Raw genomic sequence first — 14531 nt, forward strand, 5'->3', positions numbered from 1 at the left:
GCATGAAAATAACGAATACATTATCCAGAGGGAACAATTGTAGGGATATCTAAAATGTATATGTTTATTTACGAAAGTCGCCTGCATGAGTAAATAATTGATATATATATAATTTTGACTACCTCGGTGGTCTAGCGGTCTAGCACACCGCTTTAAGTCCGATGGTCGCGAGTTCGATTCCTCGCACGGCACAATCATTTGTCTGGGCGTTTTCTATGTATAATATTTATGTATTTACGAAAAAAAAATATCTATGTACTTGTATCAGTTATCTAGTACCCGTAACACAAGCTTTAGATAGCTTAACTTGGGACTAGATGGCGCTGTGTGAATTGTCCTGAAATTATTATTATATTATTCTTATACATATAAATATTTTTTTCTGTGTCCGGAGATAGAGTAATGAAAGAAGATAATGCTAGTCTTTTACATCTCCGTATTAAACTTCACATTTACTAAGTTACACATAAAAAAATACATATAAAACTACTAGACACATATAAAACTACTAGATTACAAAAAACTATACTGTTTTTTGTAATCTAGTAGTTTTATATGTGTCTGTTGTTGACATTTAATTATTTCGATATTTATGTAAAATTAATTGGTAGTCAAAATATTCTCCCGCTTGCAGTAAATCATTACATGACGTGTAAGAAGTTAATTTCTGTCAAATCTGATAAAATGATAAATGATGAAACAATAAAGATAACGGTTTTGGTAACAAAAACTCAAAACGTGTGAATTACCTTTAAGTTTTAGTACCTATCTACTCATAAATTCAATACAATATAATAGTAACATAATAAAATCAACAATTGAAACTATGGATAATTGATATACAGTTTCGTATCAAATGAACATAAATAGGTATAAATAAACTTTATAATATTTATATAAAGTTCAGTTTGTAAATGATAATGATAGTATTTTTTAACTTGTCGTAGGATTTTGTATTCACATGTGGATATTCTGCTACAAAAAAATAAATAATGTTTTCGTTAAATATAATTAACCATTACACTACTTTATTGTGTCAAAAAAAAAATAGTGGAATAGTGAACCGTCCTTGGACAGTCGTTAAAATAAAAAAAAAAACAAACTCATTGTATACTCTGTGCTATTCATCGAACATTTGTATCAAGAATCGATGACGTGTTCCAAATTTAAAAATTCGATGAAAAACTTAATAATATTTTAATTTTCGAACATAAAAATATAAAATATTTCAAATAACTAAAACTGTTCTCAGAAAAATACGAATATTTAATTTCTGCATAATTTATCTATTTAATAGTTACCTATAATAATTCTATTGCTACATAATTGTGAGTATACGTTTAGAATTATTACACACAAAAATATATATTTGCGGTATATAATTTTAATGGGGATATTCACTCCCTAAAATGTCAATTAAAGAAAGTGTTAATCACCTATAAAACGGTTAAACGCCAACGTTTTAACATCATAGTTAAGAATTATAAGTGCGGGCGAGCAGTTGACATTACAGCACCGCCACACAAACAAACCCTTTTTTATTGATTATCAAAAGCGTACAATAGATAAAAGATGGCGCTGGACGTATTGTTAGTAAGTCGCAACTCAACAGGACGGCGCCACCGGAGTCGCTTGTGTACAAAAATGGCAGTTGAATATTTTCCCCTGCGACGGTTGTTATACACGCACCAGGATATTGCGCCTTATAATCGCAGACATAAAGACCGCTTTACAACAATCGCGGGTTACTTACATACCCAGAAACGAGTAATATTTGTGGCGCAACGTCGTCATTGTTCGCTGAATTGTCGCCTGCACGGAACCGGCCAGGCTTGTCGTGAGTTTGGTATGAGCACAGTGCACACAATAACACCGTATATATATTTAAACACCTGTTATTAAACAGGGTCATAGTAGATATTGCGAGCTCGTTAAACACAATGACAGATAGAGATCGCACTGCCGGCGATTTAGGATGCATCCACAATTATTAACGATGTTTGCCACATGATATTATAATTACGATGAGTTGAGTGAACTCGTATTTTATACAAAAAGCCACGAGGTACGAATCACGGCTACTTATCTCGGTTGCAATCTATAAATTAAGACTGAACACAAAAACAAAAAATGCTAAATTATATCATAACGGAGCCAAGACTCACTCATGTGTTCAGATAGCTTCCGTTATGAACGTTTCAGCACTTCAAGATTAAAGCGAGGAAATCCCTCTTAAATTCACCAAAAAAAACGCCTCGATCTCGACGGGATTTTCTGGGTTTAACGGATCACATGTGCGTCTCGCTGAAATTCCTAAACCTTCTATATGAATCTGGTAAGATATTCTACAAATCGATAACCTATTATTATAACTCTTTTAGTTTGAGTTATATACACTATCAAATGTGTTTTGGACTAGTTACTACTAGCCGCTTCCTTTGCGACACCGGATAAAGTGCTTCCTATATATCAATGTCAATTAATGCTACACCAAGTTAAAAATGATTTGTTAAGCAGTTAAGATATGAATGTAGAAACAAACTCACTGGTACGTTAGCATTACAATGATGTTGATGGAAGGAGATAAGTACTTAAATTAGATAATGGACATAGCTACGATGAAAAGACCGTCTCTACTAGACTCAACAATACAATTAAACTTGGCTGTATTTTAGATAGTATAAACAAATCTGTCGAGATTTCAGTACCTTATACGGTTTCAAGAGCCGCAAACACTTCGTCCATTTGTCCTATGCCCAGACAAGGTGTTACACCGAAATGTAATTCCAGCAGCAGTGCTATCCGTAGTACTTATAAACGACGCAAATTGCAAATCGCTTTATAATTTAAAACACCACTTACAGTTTTATACTAATCTGTCACATTTTAAAAGCACCTTGTCAAAATTTGTAAAAAATATCTCATTTAAAACTTGGAGCAACGCAAAGATGAAACGGGGTTGAAATCAGATAAATGATAATTGGTATAATAGCGGCTGCTTTTAAATTTATTTTTTAAGTTTAAATATTAATGTTTCGTGACAGGACGATGGCGGCGTTGCTTGCGCGGGGTCCGAGCAAGGTGTCGGTGGTTTTCTGGGCGAACGCGTCCAGACCGGTTCGCGGGTCGCTCGCACGCTATGCCAGAAAAGTCAAACATGTATTGGACCCGAGAACGATAAACCTCGCTTCGTATACGGCAAACGAGCTATTCGTAACAATTTGCAGTCTCCTCATGTCGCTATAGAAAACCGAAAAGCGTCCACTATCACCTACATTTACATTCAGCAAGCTAATGTTTAATGGAAACACGATGAAGCGGAATGGTGTAAATCGGGGAGAAACAGAGGTCCAATTAATGTTAGCGAGTCATGTTATCCACGCGATAGAAACCGTTTGAATTAGAATCTTGACAGATACGGATATCTGGTGTAACACGCAGGCAGATGATAATCGCTATAGTCTCGTTAGCTGTTGTAGTTTTACTTACCAAAGGTGAGTAGAACGCTGAACTATCGACGCCGATGCTGGGATAGGGATTCTGGTCCGTCGAAGGGTAAGGAGTGCCATAGACACCGACAGCAGCGCTAGATAGACGGGGATAAGAGGTGAGGGCTAGCCTAGCTCCGTCGTACTGACAGGAGCAGACCGTTTGGCCGGAGACGGGATCGGTGATTATGGGACGGGGTGTATCGCAGCAGGAAGCGGCAGGGGTGCTGGCGTGGCTGCCGGCTCCGGGGGAGAGCGCGCCGCCGGCTGCGCCCGGCCCGCCCGGGGACAACGCCGGCGCCGAGCTCGAGCCGCCGTCCGGCGACGTCGCCGCGCCGCCGCCCCCCGCCCCGCCGTTGCCGACGAGCAACTGCAATCAAACAGTACATATCGTCAAATATCCACCACATTGCTATAACCCGTTCACGCCTATGATATTTTGATGCACAGCCCTTCACTTATATGGACATAGATAAGGTCGCAACAGCTGCTACTTGTTGCAAAATATCACCTGCATGAAACGGTTTTTATACGTGAGCTAAAAATTTATCCATAGCAATATTATTTTTAGTTTATTATAGTTTTACATGTAGATCATATCTTAAGGTGTTACATATGAAAGTGGATGGTTATAAGGGCAGAGGAAGACCGAAAATGAGATGGTTGGACTGTGTGAAAGATGATATGGTAAGATAGGAAGTAAATAACGAGATGACTGCGAACAGGGATGAATGGAAGAGAAAAACATATTACGCCGACCACAAATAAATGGGTTAAGGAAGAAGCAGATGATGATAATGATGATGATGATAGTTTTACATATAAACATGTCTGAACGGACGAAGAAATTTGATATGAAAATAGATTATATCTCGATGACGAACATAAGCTGTACATATTTTGTTTCTACAAATAATCTGGCGGAAGTATAAATAAGGGATGGAACTTTGTTGCCGACGAAGTGGAATAAAAACCTGAAATTCACATTGTTGCTGTTTGCTTAAATTTTGTATAAATTGTGCGTTTTCTCAAACAACGAGGCCTGCGATTCCGACACGCATTGTGTGCCCGTAATTCTTTTTATTGCTCAACCCATTACGACTAATTTACTGTGAAAAGATTATTATACGGTCCATTTGAGAGTGGCATCAAACACGACAATACAAGTAGAACGCTTTCTTGACGGTTTTATTTTTGAACGAAATGCAAATTAATTCCATTTCTAGGGCAGCCAGGCGATAATATCACGGGCATTCGTCTGAACCCAGCAAGCGAGTTTGTGACGCGCCCATAGCTCGCGTGGGGAATCTCAAGTTACTTGTTTCTAAGAAATAATTAGTACAAGTCAGGGTTGAAAGATATTAGGTGCGTACAAATTAATAACGTATTTAATATTTTCTACATCGTTATATACTTTTATTATCAAATGTATGAGTATATTTTTATCACATACTATATTTAAACGTACATAATGTTTTTTGTTATTAAGATATTCATTAATCATTATTACGTAGAATAAAACAAAGTCGCTGTCGCTGTCTGTCTGTCTCTATGTATGCTTAAAGTTTTAAAACTACGCAACGGATTTTTATGTGTTTATTTTAATAGATAGAATGATTCTAGAGGAAGGTTTGTATTTATAATACATATACACCCGGGCGAAGCCTGGGCGAGTAGTGAACTATATATGTTGTTTCATTCAAAACTGTAATTTATTTGTGTATTGTATACGTCAGATTTTATTATTTATTTACGTAGGTATATGAGTGTATAGTATTATGTGCGCATCCAATAATTAATTTATTGTTTGCCTTAAAATGATGTAATCAATTAGTAGACCGGGCAGGCTTCATCTTGTAGAAAAAACAACACCATCTGCCGGGTCCAGTTTTTTTTTTCTAGGTTGATAATGGAATGGTGCGCCCGCCTGCGCTAACGGTTTACGCTGGCGGGGCACCAGTGGAGGATGATAAGATGAGCATGAGGTCAGGTCAGTAAGCCCAACGTGATAAATTCACCAGGAATTAATCACGATGGTTTCCAGGGGGGGACCGTACATTGTTAGCAATAGGATCATTAGTCCACATTACTAACAGTCCCCCTCCCCCCCTGCCGGGTCCAGTTGTATTTACAAACCTAATAAGAACCCATTAAAATATAGGCGCATATTACAATCCATCCAAATCGATTCAGACTTTTCAAGGGTTAAGTGACATACTAGTACTATATAATGTATGTAATATATATTATAATTATTATATTTTTATAATCACATTGTGTGAAAGATGATATGCATAAAAGGAGAGTAAACTCAGATATGACATATAAAACTTGAAACAATATTCATATTCATATAATCCATTAAGTTAAATGATAATAGAAAAAAATATTATATTAAAAGATTAGAAAGATTCTAAAGAAAAAAGACTTGAAGTCGTCGTAAAATTAAAAACAAAATACTTTGATAAAAACAGAAATATCGTTGCGTGTAAAAAAAAACAGATACCATTATTCTGTTTTATGCAACTAACATTCAATAACTAACTGTTATTGTTTTTTTTTATTAATAAATTTAGAGCAACATTTTCCGTTAGGAATGACAGTAGTTGATTAAATATATTTTTCCCCTTAGGTGCTCAAAGAATTGAATGAAGATATAGATGTAAAACATAGAGTTCCCATTATACTGTTTATCGGCACAGCAGATAGACAGATATAAAACATCGAAATATATATATTTGTAGATATATCGCTGATTAAATGCCAAAGGGCCACAACGCATAAAACAACTGAAACAATTTTTTTCCAAAAATGGTATCTAAAATCGTTATAATTTTTTATATTAAAAAAAGACACCAATGATTCTAGAATTAACACATAGATATACCACTTATAGACTCGTAAAAAAAGTAAAAATATCACACTGAAAATTTTCACGAGCTCTTATGTAAAATTTACCGATGGCGTTTTGTGGCCTTTTGGAATTTAATCAGCGATATGTTCCAGTCCAAGAGAACGTTTAAAGAAATCAATCGGAAATAATGCAAACGTGACCAGATTACGCGGCGGACGCTCCTCAGTATAAAGCAATCTACTTTAGTGGAATAGAGTTGTACATAATTAACGAAAATTTGTCAATCACCCATACGACTAAAAGCGTTTCTGTGAAAAAAAGAATGCAAGCTGAAGTAGTGAAACAACACACTCAACATTACAAATACTTGATCTATTTATTTAATACACGAACCTAGATTGGTCGGTAAGAGATTAAAGAGCGCAGTAAAAGGACGTCAACAGATTTGGTCAAACACAGGGCAAGGTTGACTTAGAAATAATAGCATGAGTTACTGTGTACACATGAACCCCACTCTAAATTCAAACGCTCCGTTTGAGACCACCAACTTGTTTTCTTCAAACAGAGCGAAAAGACATCAAAAGGACCTCTTACGTTGTACTTAAGGTTAGTCTTTTATACAATTAGTAGCTCTGTCTCGAATTTGAGCCGCCTTTTTTATAATAATAATCTTTATGGAATTTTCAAAATATTATTGTACAAAGTAGGGTAGTGTAACGATAAATTTAAATTGAACGAAATATTGATACGGTAGGATAAAATATTGAAACAAAAACTTGAAGTTGATAAGTTGCTAAAATGTCCTACATGATTAAATTATTTTTTATTAGGCACTACTTGAGCTTGCGTGTTGTAACATCTTGGATCGCATCATCACTTAACTTCAGGTGAGACTGCGGTCAAACTCAAATTTAGAAATAAAAAAAAATATTTTGATTTCCATTTGATTGAATAGATAGATAGACAGATACATAAATATTTTGTCTGCAACCTCAGCATATACAATCTATACATGTATACATATAAATAGAATTGGAGTGTCTGTTTGTAATATTGAACTAACCGTTTTTTACTACATGAATCTGAATATAAATACGGTACATACACCAAAATAACATTTTTTACTATTTTTGTCTGTCTATCTGTCTGTTTGTTCCGGCTAATCTCTGAAATAACTAGAGCGATTTTATAGGGACTTTTTTTTGCAGGTAGCTGATGTAATGAGGAGTAACTTAGGCTACTTTTATTTTAGAAAAATAAATTTCAATTCTAAGCAAAGGAAGTCGCGGGAACGGTAGTAGATAATAAATAAAAAACATATATAACAAAAACTGTAAACAGTAACAATAACGACCAGTCAAACTATACGCTACAAGTGTCACATAATACATTTGTTACTGAATTGTTTACTGCAGCAGTCAAACTCCGTAACTCAGCGTCAGTTTTTGTCCAGGGAGAAAATACTGAAACATTGATACCATATAACATTGTTTTCACTTATTTATGCTCAAATGTTAACGGCTACACAGTAATATTTAGTAACCTTCCTCAATAATTGAATTATCCAATACTTAAGTTCGAAGGATTATTGCTCGCAAACAAACAATCAAATTTTAATATTACAATAGTTATGGATTTCAACTTTGAAAGCAATATTCTATCTTTTGGATATTTACAAGAAATTAGTAAATTCTTTATAAAGTACTGGATAATACCAGCGTTTTAACTGTATGCTTTAGCTACGTATCTTCAGTCTAGATCCATTACAGGGTAGACAAAAATCTAGAGTACAATAAAGTGCCTGAAATGATTTACAAGTTGACGTCTTAATACTGAAATGAAAGTCACAACATAATATCTGCTGTATGATTTATGGATTCTTTAATACTTATTTACGTATTTTTACTATCAAATCTGAACCAGCCAGATAGTCCCATGACATCGCCGCTGAAAGACTACAGAAATGACAAGCCACTAATTGTGCAGCATGAAACGTATTGCAGAGGCATATTCCCAACGTTGGGCTACCCCATGCTGATGATGAAGAAGAAATAGATCTCAACATTGAAGACAGAATGCAGCTTGGACTAGAAGTTGCTAATGGCACAATTACTTAAGCAGGTAACTAATACTGACTTCCTTTTATAGCAAAAGTACTACCATAGTATCATCAAAGTAATGAAACAACACATGCCTGTATATAAAGAGATATTTATTTAAAATTTTATGAAATCCAAGAGTGCATTAAATGCAATTAGTTGAGTTTTTATATCGTGATGTTGAGGAGATATTCAAACAAAGGGTACGTAAATATAAACAGAAGTCGGTACCTACTTACAATGCGCGTACGACCCTTGTTGACCCGAGTATAACGTCAAGACACTTTATGATAATATATTGTCAAACCTGTATTTTTATATTTATAGTCAGACTGTGCTTAAAATGCTGAGGTAACCTTCATACCCACCAATAAGGTAAAGAATATTGAAGACAACTAGACAAGGTTCTCGTGATGCGAAATTGCAAATAAATTTAACTGCAAATTTGGAAATCTAATAGAATTAAACAAAGTAACTTTAAAGCTGAAAAAATCAATTATTAACTGTACTAATGTTATGAAAATGAAAATAAAGAAATAAATAACCCCGGACAATTAACACAGCGCCATCAACGTGTAGTATCACAGTAAGCAGAGCTTGTGTTATGGGTATTATGGGACTACTGATATAAGTACATATTTGTAAATAGGATTAAGGGTTTTTTAAAAACTTTGAATACAATAGTAGTAATATTAGTACAATAAAATAGGAAACGAAATTTGTATCGAAATTGGTCATTTTTGAAGCTTTTCTTGATTTTCCATCCATAGTCGTTTTTGAATTTTTGAAGCTTGAGCAATGAAACATTTTCTTTGGGTTTTTATGTCTAAATAATGAAAATGCCAAGGAAAATATACCAGGGAGACGAAGTTGCAGACACAGCTAGTAGCTAAAACACGATCAATTAATGGAAATTGTTGTAACATGTATGAATTAGAATAGAATAGAAAATCATTTATTCAAATAAACTTTATTAATTTTTTATCTACCGCTCATTCGGAAAGCTGTCTCATCACAAGACAAACGAGTAAGAAACTTGTGTGTTGCTCTTTTAAATAATCCTTGTTCACATTTACACGAAACGTTTGATAACAAACCACCAACCAGCACTAATTTATTAGAATCAAATATAAATATACAATAAGATTAAGTTAATTCAGTCGTAATAAGAGCAGACCAGACCCTACAAGCAGCGCTCGTTCACGAGTATGACGATACAGCCATCACTGCTCTCGACCATATTTTAGGGAACCCAATGACTCTGAATTATGATACAGAAAAGCTTGAACGAGCGTTGTCGCGTGAAATAGAACTCCGGAGTGCAGTGGTGCGAAGGCGGCGATAAACACCAGCTTCGGTTACAAAGTAGCTGTCATTGGCTCCGCTTATTCAAACAACGCTATCTTTACGAGACTACATAGTATATAATACATAAATACATACAGTAATAACATACTTAAGATATCAATGAACAAAGGCTGTGGCGTTTATTATGCTAAATTTGCTACATACATTACATATCGCACTGTTTTATTAAGTTGTTCGATAGTTTATTCTTTTGGAATTGTTATATATTTTGTTTATGAAATATTTGAATAGTAAAAGTGGTAAATAGGTAGGTATGGTTTGATTGATAAAAGGTTGCCAGCCTCAAATTAAAAAATCTGATTAAAACATGCTCTGGGAAAACGGGATATTTGGCAACACTAGTCTGATGGAACATAGTAGTCATTGATTCTATTCTTTTTTATATTCCTTTCTTTTTTTGACCTAAACTATTCACACAGCGCCATCTAGTTACAAACTAAACTTTGCTTGTGAAAACATCCAAACCGATACAAATAGTCATATTCATGAATACATATCTGTACCGTGTGAAGAATCGAACCCGCGGTCATCGGAAGTAAGGCAAACCACCGAAGTAGTCTTGTAATGTAAATTTAAAAAAAATCATAATATTGAGTCAAACTCCTAGAAGCGAGGAAGTCTTGTGGTGCCTCCATAGGCTTCTTGACTGCTTAGCTATGCACTCCAGTATGATGTGAGTTGACGTTTCGTCGGCCTCAAAGCAACCTTGACAAAGACTGCCTGTACTCTATTATAGTACACTTTGTGTGCCAGTGTTTGTTTAAGAGATGGAGCATGAACATTATGAATATATCATATACCCTTCACTAAGGTCCGTACATATATAGTGTTCGGATCTGTAATATTGGTACTCAATTAAAGTTTAAATAGAATCAGCTAGAAAGCAAAAAAAAACATAATACTCTTTAGACATTGTATGGAAGGGATAAACAGCTAGAAAGCCGAAGAAAATAATATTGTGTAAGTTTGTGTATTTATTCTACTAGCTGTACCCGCGACTTCGTCCGCGTGGAATAGTGGTCTTGACCAAATAAAGAAAATATTATATTATAACCCAAAGAAGTTTCACCGTTCTACTTAAACAATGATGATATTTTCATACAACCTTTCATCCCCGCCATCAACCCCTTACAGCCCTTTTTTGCGCTAAAAAGTAGCCCTTGTTCTTTCTCATTGCAGCTCCGCTCCTATTGGTCGTAGCGCAATGTTATATAGCTTAAAACCTTCCTCGAAAAATGGACTATCCAACATAAAAATAATTTTTCAGTTCGAACTAGTCGTTCCTGAGATTTGCGCGTTCAAACAAACAAACAAATTTTTCAGCTTTATAATATTAGTGTAGATTAGGTTGACTGTAATATATTATATATATCAAGTAATATTAAATATTATCACTGCACCGCGCTATCAACGTACACCAAGCATTTGCGTTTCAAATTGATTAAGCTCTGCATGCAAATATAGGTTTTAATCCCAGCTACGTGAAATGATAATAGTAAAGCACAATTTCGGTTGACGTGAACCCTTGCAGGCTATTTGAAAAACATATTAGGGTTCCGATTGTCTTTGTATTAAAATATATATATGTATGTGTAGTATTGATAAGAGATATGAGGTATTGAACGCTGTCGGTCGAGATATTACAATGCCATTAGCGACAGTTCGGGAGTTATGGGGTGATTATCGGACATTAAATATACTGTATCAAAGCTACATGAAATTGTCAGTATATGTATTCCTATATCACTCGATAAATATTATAGAATAAATAATGTTTTCAAAATAACCATATATATATATTTATTTTACAATTATTATAAGTTGTAAGGGATTCAGGTATATAGTGTTTTATTTTCATCATAAGTATGAGTATATATATATTAAATTGTAACTGTTAATGAACGGGTTTGACTTTAAACCTAAAATCGTACTATTCTCTAACTATATATAATGATATAACTGTATTAAGTAATAATTTAATAATTGAAACATTTAAACAATTTTAATTTGTACAACGAACTAACATACAGTCTAATTCAGAATAACATAAGCATACATAATTATTATAACTAAGGTATACAAGATTAAGTTTTGTATACAGATACAGATATTTCATCCAACTAACATTATATTCAATCAAACTTGTAACAGAAGATAGCAAAAATATTGCTCAACATCCTACCTATAGTAGCACTACAGGCAAGGAAACAACAATATTAAGTCATCTCAAGGCAAGAGGGTTGATCAAATCAAATATAGGCAATATTATACACAGGGGGCAGTACACTTGACTGCCTCTGTCAACAGTTCATCCAATAGTAAGTACTTGGAAGGAATCGCGATACGAGTGTAAACAATCTATAAATGTGCGCCATGGTGTGGTATTACCCTTAAATTAAATAAAAAAAGCTTTGGTTATTTAGTTCAATCTGTCAAATGAAGAGTGTTCGGCAAAGAGAGGGGAGACGGCATGGATTAATGTTCGGCGTTTCTGTATGGGTGAATATCGGTTATGAAGTAAGGGGTTTTATATTGTGATTTAGTTGGAGTTGAATGACAGATATATTGATAGCAAACAATATATTACTTTAACTTGAGATACCTATCTACTTTGTATACATTTTGTATTATAGTATAGATATAATGTATAAAAATCCGTGGATACGTATATAAAATGTATGTTTGAAGATGTTGGGGGACCGCAACGTTTCTACTATATTTATTTATTAGAAAGAAATAAAGAAGGAAAGAAAGAAAGAAAGTATTATTAACTCTATATTGCACCAATAATATAATAATAGTAATTGAGACACAAAAGGTGTTTTAGATAAGAAAATGTAATACAAAAATACATTTTTTTTTTCGTTTTATTTGAATACTATAGTAGCAATATATATAGGTAATAATAAAGGATGAGAAATAATTTATAAATTTAATTAAAGAAATATTACAAATTAATAATAGAAAATAACATACATTACACTATATATAAAATATACGCACATACATCATAGTGTTAAATTATAGTACAAAAGAAAGAAATTTTCTGTTATGGATTTTTTTACTCTGTATTTTGACACATACAGTTATTAAAAAAAACTTATATATTCTACATTATTACTAAAAAACAAGACATTGAGTATTGAAAATTAGTTTAATAGTAGTATTTACTAAAATGAATTACTTCTATCGCATACTCATTTTATATACGTTCTATCTCATAATTGATCTAGGTAGATCTTATTTTAGCGTTGACATCTATATCCTATTACTACCTAAATACACGGGGAAATATGATTGATAATAATGTGGACTGATGTCACTATATCTTGCAATTTACTATGTCAAATTCTTGGTGAATTTTTTCCCGATGGGCTAACTGACCTGACCTCATGTTCATCTTATCTGTCACCGTTGCTCCGCTAGCATAAACCGTTAACGCAGGCAGGTGCACCGTTCCATTATCATACTGTTAAAAAAAACTACATACACTCACGGACACAAGACATAAATATATTGAGACGACCACAAAATATAAAACATGACATTCAGATAATGTTTTAACAAAATGCTGAGCTGAGAATGAATTATTATCTAATTATGATAATGAACGCAAATAACAACCAATGTTTGTTTATAGCAACGAGTCGTTATAAAAAATAATAACCATATTCCGAACTGTGGATATAATGATGGCAACGTCAAACTCGTTTGTCAAATATTAAACAAATATCACCTAGGTAGCTGTTCAACGTGACTTTGCTTGGGCGGATTACTGTACATTCCCGTGGGAAATTCAATATTTTTTCTCATTGCCTGCTTACATAATAATAATAGTTATAAAAGAGAAATAAATACAAAATTTTAATAGTCTAACATAGTTTTCTTATTAAATGGAATGATCCGCTTGTTCTAGCAGTTTAGGCTGTGGAGCGAGTGGGAGATGATAAGAGGAGCATGAGGTCAGGTCAATTAGTCCGTCGTGACAAATTCACCAGGAATTTGTCACTATAGTTTCTAAGGGAAACGCATAGACATGGTATATTCTTAGGAATATGGTCACCAGTCCACACGATCCTTTTTCCGCCAGGTTCAATATTCACGAAGAACTTAATACGACAGTTTCCAAGGGAACTGCATGAAGAACAACCTGACATGGTACATTGCTAGCAATGGGGCCATAAGTCCATATTACTAACAATCCCCTTTCTCCCAGTCTAACATATGTTATTTTAATATTTTTATATGTAATATATATTATATATATAATATGTAATAGTATAAATATTATTATATCACTTTTTATGCCTTGATTTTTAGTTTTTTTTTGTTATGATTATTTTTCCACCGCCAACAATTTTTCTCTGTACTGCCTATGGTTGACTGGTAGAAAATACCGCATGTTGATAAGTCCGCCAAATGTACTGTTACTTATGTACTGTGTGCATTAAAGTTATATAAATAAATATTTTAAGAGATCATAAAATAAATCTATATATATGATTTCGTATTACTAAGCGACCTAACTTTCTTTGACTCCGCCCAGTGCATCACTTAGATATTTATAACTTTGTGACCTTTTCATATACAGCCCATGTCATTCTGGGAGAATGTACATTTCTAGCATAAGCAGTAAAAATAAGTAATGTAATGTAATGTAATGTAATGTAATGTAATGTAATGTAATGTAATGTAATGTATAGGCCAAAAGGATGTATGGAA

At 33.8% G+C, this 14531-nt stretch overlaps 1 protein-coding gene across 1 annotated transcript in view; it reads right to left on the reverse strand.

Moving 5' to 3' along the window:
* The window catches only part of LOC131851183 (homeobox protein araucan-like), a 51336-nt gene extending 47760 nt beyond the window's left edge, over positions 1–3576 (reverse strand). Inside the window, exon 1 of the mRNA XM_059201632.1 lies at positions 3490–3576. The gene's annotated coding sequence lies outside the window, so the exon portion shown is untranslated. The remainder of the gene's footprint in view (positions 1–3489) is intronic.
* Between the last annotated feature and the right edge of the window lie 10955 nt (positions 3577–14531).

Source organism: Achroia grisella, unplaced genomic scaffold (assembly GCF_030625045.1).
Source record: "Achroia grisella isolate CSIRO2021 unplaced genomic scaffold, CSIRO_AGI_Agris_v1 utg1173, whole genome shotgun sequence".
NCBI classification, from domain to species: domain Eukaryota; kingdom Metazoa; phylum Arthropoda; class Insecta; order Lepidoptera; family Pyralidae; genus Achroia; species Achroia grisella.